General features: G+C 41.4%; 1 long non-coding RNA gene across 2 annotated transcripts in view; it reads right to left on the reverse strand.

The window, feature by feature from the left end:
* Window positions 1-772: 772 nt before the first annotated feature.
* LOC120439448 overlaps window positions 773-14,872 on the reverse strand; it is a 48,381-nt gene continuing 34,281 nt past the window's right edge. Inside the window, exons 1-4 of one of the 2 annotated variants that reach the window (XR_005612647.1) lie at window positions 7,054-7,336; window positions 2,099-2,342; window positions 1,039-1,161; window positions 773-899 (exon numbers count right to left, since the gene is read on the reverse strand). This is a non-coding gene — a long non-coding RNA (uncharacterized LOC120439448). Of the gene's footprint in view, window positions 900-1,038; window positions 1,162-2,098; window positions 2,343-7,053; window positions 7,337-14,872 lie in introns of those variants that run through there. The other variant, XR_005612648.1, reaches the window with a different exon arrangement.

Below are 14,872 nucleotides of genomic sequence, written 5' to 3' on the forward strand. Positions count from 1 at the left end.
CCAAAGGAGCCACTTTAAGGCAAGAACCTGCTGAAAATATGTCATCGCTACCTTCCATGTTTCTTTCGTAAGATTGCTTAATTAGGCCAAACACAGAAAGTGCCTATTGCGATTAGCTCCTACTGACTTTTTTTTTCCAATGGGAAAGAAAAGGGCTTTGTGTACTAGTATATTTTTGTAGGTTGGCAGAAAAGTGAGAGATGTGATGGGTGCTATAAGTGTACGAGCTGCCAGATGGTGCTCACAGAAGCGTGATCATTTGCCATTTTTTCACCAAAGGGCTCCGGGGGGAATGGAGAAAGTGGTGAGAGGGAGATGCAAAAGTGAGCGATGAAGGAATGACTGCACAGAGATGCTCATGTACCACGAGGGATAAATATTTTTGGGGATTTCTTTCTTTCTTTTTTTAACTTGCCTTGCATTCAATCTCCGGCCACTTAGCCAGTGCGCTATTTTATTTAGTTTTGCTTTCAGCTGGGCCAAAATTTGATGCACTAATGCTGAAAATTGTCACAGCAAAAACAGTCTATCCTGTCTGATATTTGGCCTCCTGTCTCATGTCTGAATCAAAGCTAATTGGCTTGGCTGGCATCATTTACATGTTGTTCTCAAGCTGTGCCAACAGGGCAAGTAAATCTCATCTGGTACACAATCGGTGAACACTTTGAAGTTAAAGCCATGATTGCATGTTCTGCATGCGTGTGTTTATGCAAGCGTGTACACATTTCCTTTGAGTTTGCCTTTGCACATGTGAGTAAGCATTGCTTCGGTGCGGCCACAGAGCTGCTTTATTGGTGTGCTCATTTGAGCTTTGTGACCAGGGACACACCTGCTTGGGAGACTTTTCCCCCAAACAGTAATGCCGGCAGCCATGTTTACCCTTTGTCGTCGCATCCTTTCTACAGTGGCGGTCAGAATTTAGAAGAGAGAGAGAAAAAATGAGAAGACTAAATTTTCTTTGGTATTATCGGTGAAAACAAAATACAATAGATATCAAATGAATTGTTTACTGTAATATGCAATGTGTGCTGTACTTACAGATCTGGGGCAGCGTTACACAGTGGGATATAGTGCAGCCTTTCTATGTTTCCCCCCTCCAAAATGTCAAAGTCAAATCCTCCACCCAAACCCAATGGCACTCTTTGTTGGCTCTCCTTAATTCTTTAGAGAAAAAGAGGAAAAAGAGCAGTAATGAACAGAACCTTGAGTATATTGCAGAAATAAAGGAGTGCATCTCTCGCTCACGGCTCCACTCATATCCTCTCATCCAATTATCATTAATGTATGCCTTATGGATAATCAGCTACAAAGCTCCCCATACCCTCCTTTAGCTCTTTCATTCATTTCATACCCTTTTTTATCCTCTCTGTGGCCTTAAGTAGATGGAAGAGGTCAGGGTCCAGAAAAGCAATTCTCTTCAGGCTATAATTAGTGCCATGTAATAAGCAGCAACAAAGGCCAGGAAAATAACTTGACAACAACCATGGGAGAGATGGTGATGATGGTCAAACACAAATTACCAGTTATTAAAAACAACATGCAATAATGCTCTCATTACTGCAGAAACATTTTCCACACACCCTCCTGCTAAAAAAAAGAAAGAAAAATGAACAATGAGGGGATATATCCTTTGAAAAGTGATTATAAATTGACTTTAGGGAGAGTGGCAAAAATGGGAAGGAGGGACGGTGTAGCACACCCTTGTGTTCTATAATTCTTTTCCGAGGAGATTGCAGACGCTCACAAGTAATTCCACTTGACGGAACAAGGGGCCCTTTTTGGAAGCAATTGGGAAGAGAACCAAAGTCTCATTCAGGGAAGTTAATCCCCGTTAATGGGTTTGTTTAAATTCAATAAAAAAGAGAATATGCACAGAATGAATTATGAAAACCGATTAATGAATGCTTCAGCAAGTAATCATTTTCCGGATAAATATGCACATACATATTCATTTTCTCCCCCAGCTCTCACCCCCCACTTCCCACCCAACTCCCAACCCCCATCAGCCCCTTCCGACATAAAATATACGATATATTTAGCAGATCTGTACAGAAATGACGCTCTGTTGAGACACCATGGTGCAAAAACGAAAAATCACCAGATAAAAGGCAAACTCCTTTTTCTTGTTTTAGTATACTCGGCACACCCAGGAAGGTGGTATCAGTGTGTGATCTCTTGCAGAGCAGGTTTGAGGGCTGGTCGCCTCCATGCAGGCTTCTTGTCATAGAAGAGACCCCCTAATGGTGCTGCTGACCAGTGCGAAAGGACACTGTGGCAGGACTGACAGGTGTGGGGACGAGGGGGGGACACACAGTCTGCCATACCAGGTCACACCACCAGGTCTGGCAACGCAGGCCCCGAGGCAGAGAGAGAGAGAAAAACGCAGATGCATGTTAAGTTACACACAGTGCTTTTCCATAATAACTCAATACCACTTTAAATGGAATTATATCGCTTATTTAGCAGCACTGAGATGCCATATTGCTTTGTGAAAACACCTTTAATGTTTACCTAAAATTCTGGCTCAGTCGTAGTTACTGGGGATCAGATGGCCAATAGAAAACAGCCTTCACCCACAGAGGATTTCGCCCTTTTATTAAATTGTCCTGATATAGAAGCTGCTTTTTTGTCTGGTAAATGTTTGCTGTGTAAGGTTCAGCATGGTGCCCTCGGTGTTTACAGTATATATAGTATAAGGCAGGTCTCCAGAAAAGGGATGACAAGAGGCCCAGACAGTGGTCACTAAGAGACACTCAGCCAGCATTTAAACGCACATATACAATGCAAAGCCGCACAAAATGCAAACAGACATAGTCACGAGAGCAAAGAGACGCACACAACAGCAGCAGCAACCAAGAGACATTTACAAATTGGCTTCTTGGCTTGAACATTGCTTCCGTTCATAATTATTTCTCCCCGTCATCGGGGCCTCTGCACACTGCTGGTCCCCTGCTAATGTACACACGCCAAACGACTCCAGAGCTGTCTCTGTGTTCAGGCAGCCAAGGAAATCTCTCTTTGCAGCTAAAAGCCAATTATTTCCTTGTAGATCGGCAGAATTATTTGCCCCAATAATTATTCCTACAGTATATAACCTCTTCACAGGAAGAAATTGAAATAACATGGAGGCATTAATGAAAGAGGATAATTTCAGCATGTGCATTTGTTGTGCCTGCTCATTTCATATGATTTTGATGGTCCATTTGGGGCCATTTTATTTACCTATAAATACTTGCTGGTAGATAAACTTACGGTGACCCTGACAGCTCACGGGCACTATAGCTGGAGAAAACGCCAGAAAATAGTAAAGCGCTGCAAAAGCACACAAAACGTAATAAAAGTTGAATAAACACACAAAGGAAGTAGAAAGTCACAAAACACAGCGGATGTGTTTTAGAGAGACAATTAATCGCATGATCCATATAATGCTGTAGACACATGCTTGCTATTAGTCGTTTTTAGCTTGTCAGTTCTGCAGCTGTTGTTCCACCACATTATATTCTCCCTGAAAAGGTGCTTTATATTGTAAGGTAAAGACCCTACGGTATTAGAAAGAAACCCCAACGATCACACAGCTCCCGATGAGCAATCGTTGGCAAACGTGGGGAGGAAAAACTCCCTTTAAGCAGGAAGAAACCTCTGACAAAACCAGATGTGGCCAGCCACCATAAAGCCTACTGCATCACAACCAAAGGAGAGTTCAGGGTGTAAGAACATGTTGTGTGGTTATATGGATATGTCAGGCTCTATTCGATTCAATACTACAAAGAATACTACAACATAAACAAAAGAAGGGAATAGATACGTGAAGTTATGTGTAACTATAAGATCGAAATAATAGTAAAGAGGGGTACTGGCGTGGAACCCGTGAAACCACGTGGTTCGAAACTTGACAGAATTTGTGTGCATGAACATGAAAAAGGGGAAAAATTCATGTCCACAAATTCTGCAAGTATTTCATGAACTACCATCACATCGTATTCAGACACAAAGTGATTGTATAACTAATGAAAAAAGAAAGCTCAAACCTGCCCTTTTATCAAAGCCTCATGTACTCAACCAACCATTGCTTGAAGTAGGCATATCAGTCAGATTGTAGTTCTTAGTAAATGGACAAAAATGGCTGGATGCAGTGCTTCAGTTCTGGCAGAAAAATACTGAACAAAAGGAGGTTCCATCATCAGACATGCATTTAGGTATCTCTAGCAACCACATGAAGCACTCTTTGGCCCTCGTAGAGGCATCAGGTCCTCTCCAACAATAGCAGCTCACCAATAAAGAGCATATATCATCTGTGTCCAAGAGAAGCTGGACTAATAATAGAGACTTAGTTATGAATCATCGGACTAGAGCTGGTGTGAGGTTCACTACTTTACATTTGTCTGTACATGTTTCTCAGAATTGCCCCAGATAATCTCTGATTTTTCAATCAAATAATAAAGCCTTACAGATGAAGAGTACAGATGTATGTATGTCACCATAGTCAATTACTAGTAATTGTAACCTAAGCCATGATATTTTTCAAACATTGCCCTGCTGTCCTTATCAGAAGGATTTATGAAATTCATCCAGAGAGCAAATTAAAAGAAACATTTTTTTCTTCATTTTTTATTTTTCATGGGATTTACTCAAAATTCTGTCCTTGTGAACAGTTAATGAATTAAAGACCAGAAAATATAACTGGCTCATGTAGATTAGCTGACATGATGTTAAGCGCTATCAGCTAAAAATGATAAGCAAGACACTCATGGCGGTGGTGATGGTGCACCTCTTGACCCTTCCAAACCAAGCTCCATGTTTTAAAAGAGAAATTTGAAAAATTATCACGTAACTTTATTTAAAATCATAACAACAGAATACAGTTAGAGTTTGGATTCTAGCCTCCGTGCTCATCACACCCTGCAAATATGCTGCATATATAATTGGTGTATGATAAGTAGTGATGCGCGAATCATGAACGAATCGTTCAATACTCGAGAATCACTTTACTGACTCGTGAATCATGATTCACAAGCGCAACTGACTCACTGACTCATCCCTGTTGCTGTTAGCAAACTAATTTCATTAGTAGAAATATATCTAGCTTATAATTCAAATTGTGAAGAAAAACACAACATCCAGTATCTTAACAAAAACATTTCTGCTCTGAACTGGAAGAAAAAACCCTGAGTAGAAGCTCACATCAAGACAATAGCTCCTCGGTTCACAGTAGCATCGCTCTGCTAACATGCTAACAGCACATTTGAGCTACTCACCCCCTCCCTTCCTGCGCTGAATCGTAGGGGAAGCAAATCACTCAGGACTCACTAACCCCCTCCCTCCTGTGCTGAATCGTAGTGTAAGCAAATCACTCAGGACTCACTAACCCCCTCCCTCCTGTGCTGAATCATAGAGCGAACGAATCACTCACTCACTCACTCACTCACCCCCTCCCTCCTGGCTCGCAGCTACTTCTTCTTCTTCTTGGTTGGCAACCAATGTTAAGGCGCACTACCGCCCCCTGGCTCACAGCTCAGTGGACATTTAGATGAGAAAATATATATTTGACACATGTAAGGAAAATACTAATAAAATAAAAATAAACAAAATAAATGTTCCCTTTAGAAATTCTTTTGCTCTTTTTTGCTATATAAAATAGTTGTTTTCTTTAAGAATCACTCATCTTAGCAGTAGGATTTACATTAAAAGAGAAACAAATTAAGTTTGAGTGAAAATGTACATTTTTTGCACTCTCTGGTCAACTGACTCAGTGACCCAAATGACTCAAAAAACCCGATTCACTTTGGTGAGTGACTCATTAAAACTCGATTCAGTAAAAAGAATCAAATTTACCATCACTAATGATAAGTAAACAGCTACTTGAAACAGCAGGCAATGATGCAGAGCAGCTGCAGCAGCACTGACATGTCAGAGGGGGAGATGACAAATTCTGCAGCTTAAATAGACCGCCAAATCAGGAGGGTGTGTGTGTTATTCTGTGTGGCATGAGGAGAGTGAGGCACCAACTGGATTTAATGTGTTGCTCTGTGCACAGAACACAGAAACCTATCTGTGATCTGCAGTTTGACTTGAATTCATTTCGTTTACCAAGTGGGTGCACATCAAGCTGTACTTGCCAAACAAGATGAACTCCCACTTGTACCACTTGGAAAGAGCAGGGACAGTGGTTATAGTTATGGGAATCAGCCATGGAAAGATCTGGACATTAAGCCGTAAATTAGGGGTGGAAACAGTTCTCGCTCCCAACTTGTCTGCCTGTGTCATATTTTTCCGCAATAGGAACCCCTTTGCGATAAAGTTTTCAACCTGCAGGGCAGTCTGATAGACTCCAGTAAGTCCCCTAACTTCTGACTCCATGGGACTGCAGCTAAATGTGCTCTGCTGGTGTTGTCACAGCGGTGAACAAGAAAATGGCAGACAACCTGTCTGAAAATAGCAGTGGAAGTTGTCTAAATATTGCAGGCCTTATCCCAAAAGTCCGGCAGACTTGTCATGTGAATTGATAAGAATTAAGCGATTCCGATTCCATTATCAATATTATCAATTCTCTTATCGATTCTCATTGCGTTGTCACTAGCTCCGCTTTCACTAAGCAGCATATCAAAGTCATTTGTGCAAATTAATTGCATCCTGTGGTCAATTTTTTTGCATATTGGATCTATTTCCTCTCTTTGTAGTGAGTGTTGGAGTCATTACTTAAAAAAGTAATGTATTACACATATGACACAAAATACTTTAAGTGTTACGTTACGTAATCACTCCAAAGAGAAAATAGTTAATTATATTACTTATAAGATTACTTTTATGTTGCTCTGTAAAATAACCTGAAACACACTGTCTCATAATTACCATTTAACAATATAAACTAAGGCTATATTCCCACACCAACACCAATCCCTGTCCTTATGAGGACAGATATGTTATCTTTCTCTTAGTATATAGGTATGAGCACAAATTTAGCAGTGCAAAACAAAGATGAAAACCCGCACAAAGACACTTGATCGCCAGTTGCTGCTATAGAAACAAGAATGGATAGAAAAACGTGATTGTTACCTGATGAAGTTCAGCAGCAGCTGGCTTCATCATTGCAGGTAAATATCATGACTGCTCACTAGACGCGGTGCTGGGCTGGGTCGCCATTCACTCTGCTTTAGCATCACTCTGGGTTTTTGGCTAGCTTAGCATTAGCATGCTGTCTGTGTAGGTAGGTGCTCACAAAGAGCTTAGCAGCATAGTACGGTTGTTTCTGTCCTGGATGCAGTATCCAGTTACGCTCTTGCCCCTTTGTGGAATAAAAATAAAAGTTATGTCCATATCCATGCTGTTAACTGCCCTGCTATTCTCCTCATCCGACAACTGAAATTAGCCGAATGTAGCGCAAGTGCAAGAATCGATAAGCGAGCTCAAGAGGAAAGCAGACTAACAATTCCAAGGAATTTGACTACTAGGAACCGCTTCTCTACAAGAACTGGTTCTTAGTTCCCATCTCTGGTTGTTATAATTCCTTATCCACATTCCTGGTATTATTACACAGTATATATTGACACTGAGACACTGCTTGGTATTGTAAAACGCCAATGAGTACTGATGAAGCATCAGAATATAGCTAGCTGGAAGTAAAAAAACAAGAAAAACCAACAAAAATAACGACACAAAATAATTTCTTATATACTCACAAGACAGTTTAAATGGATTTTTGCTTTGCAGTATTTTTTGAGCTAAGTATTGCATGGGGCTGCACTTAGAGGCAGCATTTTTTCTTTTCTTTTTTTGTCCTGAAATAGCCTGTGCAAATTCGAGACAATAGCTACCCCTGAGAAACACAAAAGGTTAGGGATGAACAGGGGAGATAGAAAGGAACATTATCTGTGGCTCAAAATCCTTTTAGTTCTCAAGTGGAAGATGGAAATAGACCTAGATTAGTATGCCAGGTTTTATCATCTTGAGATTTATTATATGTTCTAGGAAGTAAAAAAGAGAAATAAAAGACAAATGCTTTTTTTTTTTAAGTTCAGACCATCTATAATCTATGAGCACAAGAGACTATTTCAATTTCATTTGGAACTTTGGAACAATGTCACAGACCTCAAAGTTATATTCAGACATGGGGGAAATAGGAAGTAATTGTGTGCGTGAGTGAGTGTGTATTACATATAAGTTTCTGCAGTTGAAACCATACACTACTGACACCAGCACATCCAGGATTTTGTGCATGTCTTGCTTTATTAGACAGAAACAATGTTTTAATGTTCAAGTATTGGCTCCAGGCTTTTTAGCTGTCAGACTATGGTCAAGCCCATGCCACCGCAATACAAAGTAAATACATTTTGTACTGAAATGATGAAATTATGTTGTAAATAGAGGTGGTGTTGTCAACAAGATGGGTAGTACCTGACAACTTCAGTATAGTAGATCACAAAACTGATACAATAATATTCTGAAGTCCCTTTCCCCCAAAAAATAATAACAAAAAACAGCAAAAAACAGAAGTTTCAAGATATAAATGGAAATAAAACACTGGTTTCCATCAGTGTTCGACTAGAGCGATTCACTCTTTAACCACACGGATATTCAGTATTAATTAATTTGACCCCGAGAGCAATATCCCTACAACTTCGACAATGAAGACGAATGATAATTCTTACCCCCCTCCTGTATATTTGTGGACTGGTTTGGTAATTATTCTCACAGCAGCACGACTGCAACAGCATGGGTGCATTTAGCCCAGCATTTCAATTAAGTATTGGCAAAGTCTAATTTGTCATTTACCAATTAGGGTAAAGGCTGATTTGGCTCAGTATTTCACAGCAAAATGGGAAATGAGTTAAGATGCAGCCCTTGTTTGCATTTTCTTTGCATTATTTTCTGAATTTATTCTTCCGATGAAGGAGGAAGAAAATCAAGCAGCTGTACTTTTGTAACACCTTGAGCTTTTTTTTCCCTTTCTCTTTTTATTTTGTGAATGCAATGCCTTTCTGCTTCAATCTAAAACCTTTCAATTATAGGGCTGTGCATTGGCAGCCAGCTCAATAAAACATTGCACATCAGTAAGCTTTGCCTAGGGCTAGCATGTGGGCCGCGATCTGATCAAGAGGTTGGAGGTAGAACAAGAGCCATCACACCGGTCAGTCAAGCAGACACCCTGTAGCAAGAGTTGTGTCAGACAGAATCCTCTTTAATAATAAATTCACCAAAAGTACATTTTTTCTTTATATCTACAACTATTTCATCATTAATAAATGTCAGTAATTGGTGCAAGTTTGTAAATATCCCTTACACAATTCACATACATACAACACCGCCACTGCTATTTGCTCCAATACTATTCCCCCCTGCCTAAAGAAGATACATGGAGCCGTACCTGTATCTAATAAAGGTTTTTGGGAAGCGTCAACTCAGTGTGTGGCTGCTTTCTTCAAGAGTCATTTGTGCCCCCTCATAAATTGTCAGACACCTACATCAGCAAAATACATAGTCATAAACTGTGGGAAGTATAACAGATTAGCACTAAAAGTCATCATCAGCATCATAAATATGAAACAACTTTGGATGGGGGAGAGAAGGCACAAGGGGGAGGCGGTAGAGGGCCTAAACGGTAATAAATGTTGCTTAAGGAAAGTTATGCTTATAAAGATGAGACGCCTCGTCTACATTCCCATGCACTATGGATGATAATAAATTGTGCAAAAGACAGACATGGTGACACAAACTGAACTCTAATATCACAGACGCCTTGAAGCGCTCGTAGTTTGATTGGCATTACAGATTTGTGCACTGGACGTCACAGTATCTAACTACCTAACAGACATATTTGACTAATTCACATCAGAGGTTCATTACTAAATAATCGTATACCAATCAATTAAGAGGATTATGAAGAATTGGGATTATTGTACCTATAGTAAAAGGAAAGAGCTCATTAACATCATTAGGATCCCTCCTCTTTATATATATCTGTAGCCCAAACACTGGCTCAACAGTTCAACAGTGCCAGCCAACCACTAGCCTGGATTAAACGCACCAAAACATAAACAAGTTCCTCAAAGGAAGTCATTAAATCGATGCTTTTAATAAACTTTCTCCTCATGCACTCGTCCTGCTTTGCATGCCTGTGCACTTTTTGCAGCTTTGAAGCTCTCATCCTAACCTATAATCCAGGGTTGATCCTCACAACCTAAAATGTTTAGCCACTAAGGGCCTATTTGGCTTGTCGAAATGGTTACTGAGTGAGATGCTGAACCCCTACCTGCCCACTCGCAGCAAGATAACAGTCATTTTCATGCCAAGTCTAAATGTGTGTGTACGTGGTTGATATAAGGACACAATTAGGCAGAGGGGTGCACAAGTATAAGCATAAATTTCAGACGGCTAGTGGAGGACCTGTACTGCTGTGAAAGCTAAAAACAAGATGTTCTGTTGTGGTTTAAATCTGCCAGCAGTGCCGTCTGACATAAACAGCACGTATGGAAATTATGATTTTTGCCTCAATCGGTCCTTTTTAGCCTCAATTCTCCTGCAGAATATATTGGCTACAGCTTGATGAATGACTTAATTAGAGCTCTGCACCCACAATTTTTTTTTCTTCCTTTCTAAAAATGAGCAAGCTGTCATCACTGCATTGCAGATCAATCTCACCACCCATCTACCATATTCCAAAATCAGGCTCTCCATTTCAATCCAACTGTTTGATGGAGTCAAAATGAATCTGGGAAGGTGTTTGGGGAGGGATTGTTAATCACAACAAAATGATGAAAGAGCCAAATGGATTCAGATCAAGATCCCATTAAGCAGCTCCTGCACTTCACTGCCTGCACTTGGCATTTGAAGTTTATGTTCAGCTTGCAGTCCCTGTCTTGTGGAGGTGACAATGGCTTTAACAAAGTATACATAACCCTAATTGTTTGTGCATCCATCCTTTGAACGGTCAGGTGCGCTTAATGGCACACAAGCTTGTTTGTCAGCAGATGATCTGCCCAGGAGGGGTGCCTAGGTCAGAACTGAGTGCTCTCCTGGTTTGCACAGGCTCCACTGTGTGCAACTGTGGATGGAAGGCAATCAAGCTGGCCGTGCCCTCAGGTGGTGGCTGCGGAGTCTGGGTTTGGGAGCGGGCATTGCAGCAGATGTTTCCTGTCCGTCTGATGGAGGTGGGGAGGGGCAGTGAGAAACGATTTGATGACACAGCTGAGCGTATCACTGACCTCTCCTTCCCTCTTCCACACACCTCCCTCTCCCGACATGTGTCAGTCAGTGCCAGGTCAATATGGTGGCCCAGTGCGCCTGCCGATCTGCCATGTGCTTCCAAGGCAGGGACTGGCAGCGCCGCGCTGCACCGCTCACCAGCACGAGTCATTTTCGCCCCTCCACCTGCCAAGTGTGCTGGGACCACGGGAATAAATGAAACCTTGCGGATAAACAAACACAGCTGATGAGCACTTGAAGTGCATTAGAGACCAGCGCTTCAGAGTTTTGCTTTGCTTTCTGTCCTCGTGTAGGTAGGGCTGGTCGAACTGGTGTCGTGTTTTCAAAGCTGTCAAATGTCGACTTCCACATGCAGGCCAGTGCAGTCTCTCTCTTTCTCTCTCCCTCCCTCTCTCTCTCTCTCACACTCACACACACATAAAATTGTACCCATTTTCCTCTCACACCCTCAACCCCAACCTTCCCTCTATCTCGTGCCCTGGCCGCTGGCTGCCATGGCTACCCACTCACATCCACCCACACGCACATCACCCAAGCGCTGCAGTTTATCCCATTTGTAACACATGGCTGGCCATCGTACAGCTATGACCAAAGGGAATGCAACAGAGCCAGGCAGAGAGAAAGGGGGTGTCGGGGGCTGCGGTGGCCGGATGGAGGAGCGGTTGGTGGACTAAAGCAGTGTTTGGCTCAGTCTGGTTGGCTGTAATTGGTGTCCACTCTTCCAGAAGCCCTGCAGTGATGGCGGATAGGATGACTGTCCCCGCATTTTCCCTGCCATCCACAGTGTGTGTGTGTGTGTAGGTGTGTGCGTGTGTGCATGAGAGAAAGCAGGCACACACATTTAGGGGGGTTTACAACTGGTGACAGATACACTGACAATGTCCATAGGGGCTGTGTGAGTGGGCAGCCAAGGGGTAAGTGTTACGATAAGTGGATGTAGCATCTCATTTGATCACATTGTATCATTTATACAGCCCTCGCATTATCTTATGCTTTGGTATATTCCTGGGAACCTTTGTCTACAATATAAGGCGCTATTTCATTTAAACAAAATGCTGGAATTATGTTAAATTTCAAAATAAGAGCCTGTTTTGAGTAAATATAAAAGAAATAGAATGATAAAAATATGTTGGTCTTTACATTTCTGAATATAACCACCCTGATCATGTTGTAGCCACGTTATACTCATTTTAGAAATACTAAGTTGTGTTAGTGTTAGAAATACTTGTAAATATGACACGCTGCTGCAGGGCTTGTTTGGCATGTTTCCATAGGGCTGGGCTACAACTGCAACTAGAGCATATAATTTGATGCATGGTCCAAACTGTCTTTCCTTGACTTGTAAAGCATGGTAAAATGTGTGTTTTGGGGGGGTTTTTCTTTGCGGGGAAAAAATCCTTTAGGACTTTGCTTCTAACAGACAGCTTATAATGAATGTAAAGACAGGAAATATCAGGAGAGGGAGGGATGCAACCAAGGTCTCCAGCCAAAATCAAACCAGGCCATTGCTGTTATATGTCATGCATTTTAAGCACTAGGCCACCAGATGGTCTTTGCTTTTCTTAATGATGTGTCAGAGGATCCCTGCTTTGCACAAATCAAAGCCCAAGTTATCACTGCGAGGTAGATTTTAACATCTGATCATGTTCATGCGAAGCTTTAATGTGCAGCCCGTAATGTATTATTGCACCCATTAGAATGAACAAACTGGTAAACTTGTCAACTTTTTGTACGTTGTAAAACATGAACAAAGAGAGCTGATACACAACAGCTGAGGACTCATTCCTGGTTTAATTCTTTTAAGTCTGCTTAAAGTCCGCTGCCTGGGGGTGGCTGAGTATTTGGTGCACTGGATAAAGATTCTGGGGGTCAGTCTGTGTGACCCTTGTGCTCAACGTCAGATGATGAAATTTACATCACTCAGACCCAAGTGGACCCTGGTAGACTCTAGCAGATTCACTGATTTGGAAAGTATAATCAAATCTACAGTTTATGATCATGACCCATCATGCAACAGAGGCTACACAACACAAGTCACCACCAGTGCATGCTGAATAAAATGGGCAGAATGAGAATGCATCCAGGCATGTCCACCAGAACACAAGTACACACCCAAGTATGCTTATTAAGAAACCGCCCTACACTTAAAACCAAAACATCGGGAGTGGCTTATCCACCTCACGATCCATTACAATTCACAGATTATGGTAATCTATCAAACACACAAGTAAAGGGAAATATTTCTCATCATTTCATCAATTAATCAGACTTAAAATCCACCGAGAAGTCAAGGAGGCTCACAAACGGTCATATCCGGGATGAGCCGATCTCATTCACCACAAAATCAAAGTGTTTGAGTTCAAGAGTATTATGGCTATATGGTCAATTGCAATTATGGACATAAAAAGCGTGAGAACATGTGCACGCATGACTCTATTACTGATATTGCCCTAATGGTGATGAGAAGGCTCCAACCGTGCCTGCTTAATGAGAGAATCAACCGATAGGAGCCACTCCCTCCATGATTATCACCGTTCAATGGGATACAATTACCATACAGCATGTGTGGCCAAATGATATTTCGAGCTACAATATCACATCATTTAATAACTCAGGATATTTTTTTCTGCTCGGTACGTCAGGGACAAGAATTCGGTGAAAATCTTCAGTTGTGTACACAAAGGTTATGTTGCGAAAATGCCCATAAAAAAGCAAACGTGACCTTGACCTGGAGAAGACCCATCAGGTGATCGATGTGTGTGAGTTTCACTAAACTCTGGCCAATTCTGCAAGAGGAGTAGTGATTTCTGGCAATTGTGCGTGGATGGATGGATTCCTCGTCATGGCATGAGCAATAAAGCTGCACTACCATTACAAACTTATTTAAAATGATGAACAGCTTATATTATTTTATATAACATTTTATTCTGTGTTGGAATCAGTTATTCCTATAAAACAAGAAAAGATTATTTTCTGCTTTACATAACAACACAATGTCTTCTTTGAGATAGTCTTTAGAAAGTGCGAAATGTGTGTGTGTGCTTCACCAATCCACATGTAGGTGTTACTTTCCTTTGCTTCACTGCATTGTTGTGGTGAAGAAAAGTGTGTGCGTTTAAAAATCGTCAACTTAAAATTTAAACCGCTAACAATAAACCCACATTGTTTCACCTCCGCCTTGCCTACATTAACCAACAGTACCACCTCCAGATGGAGGTTGTACCTTTCAATTTAAAGACCTTTGATTATAAGATTTAAGAACAGCAGTTATCTTATTGCTGTAAAACCTGCAGCACCTATTTTTTTCTCTCAAAAAGCATTAAACGAAATCTCTATTAAAAAAAGCTGTTATTAAGTAAATTGTCTCCTCGGTGTGTTTTCCCTTTATCCCAGCAGCCATCTCCATCTCTCACTCGCTCCCACTCACTCGCTCCCCCTCTCTCTTCACAGCGAGGCGTTATCCTTGTCTGACAACTCCCCTAAGAGTGAGAAAGAGAGAGCGAGAGTTGCAAGCAAAGAGTGGAGACTAAGTGGAATGAATGCCAAAAGGAATTAGGTGAACCCTTTTGGCCTGACAAAGCTGGGAGGGCTCGGAAGGGATCTAATCATCACCTGTTACGAGCCGACAGTGACTTGAATAGTGATATCAAAAAAGAATGAAAAGGAGGAGATG

This window comes from Oreochromis aureus, linkage group 3 (assembly GCF_013358895.1).
Source record: "Oreochromis aureus strain Israel breed Guangdong linkage group 3, ZZ_aureus, whole genome shotgun sequence".
Taxonomy (NCBI): Eukaryota; Metazoa; Chordata; class Actinopteri; order Cichliformes; family Cichlidae; genus Oreochromis; species Oreochromis aureus.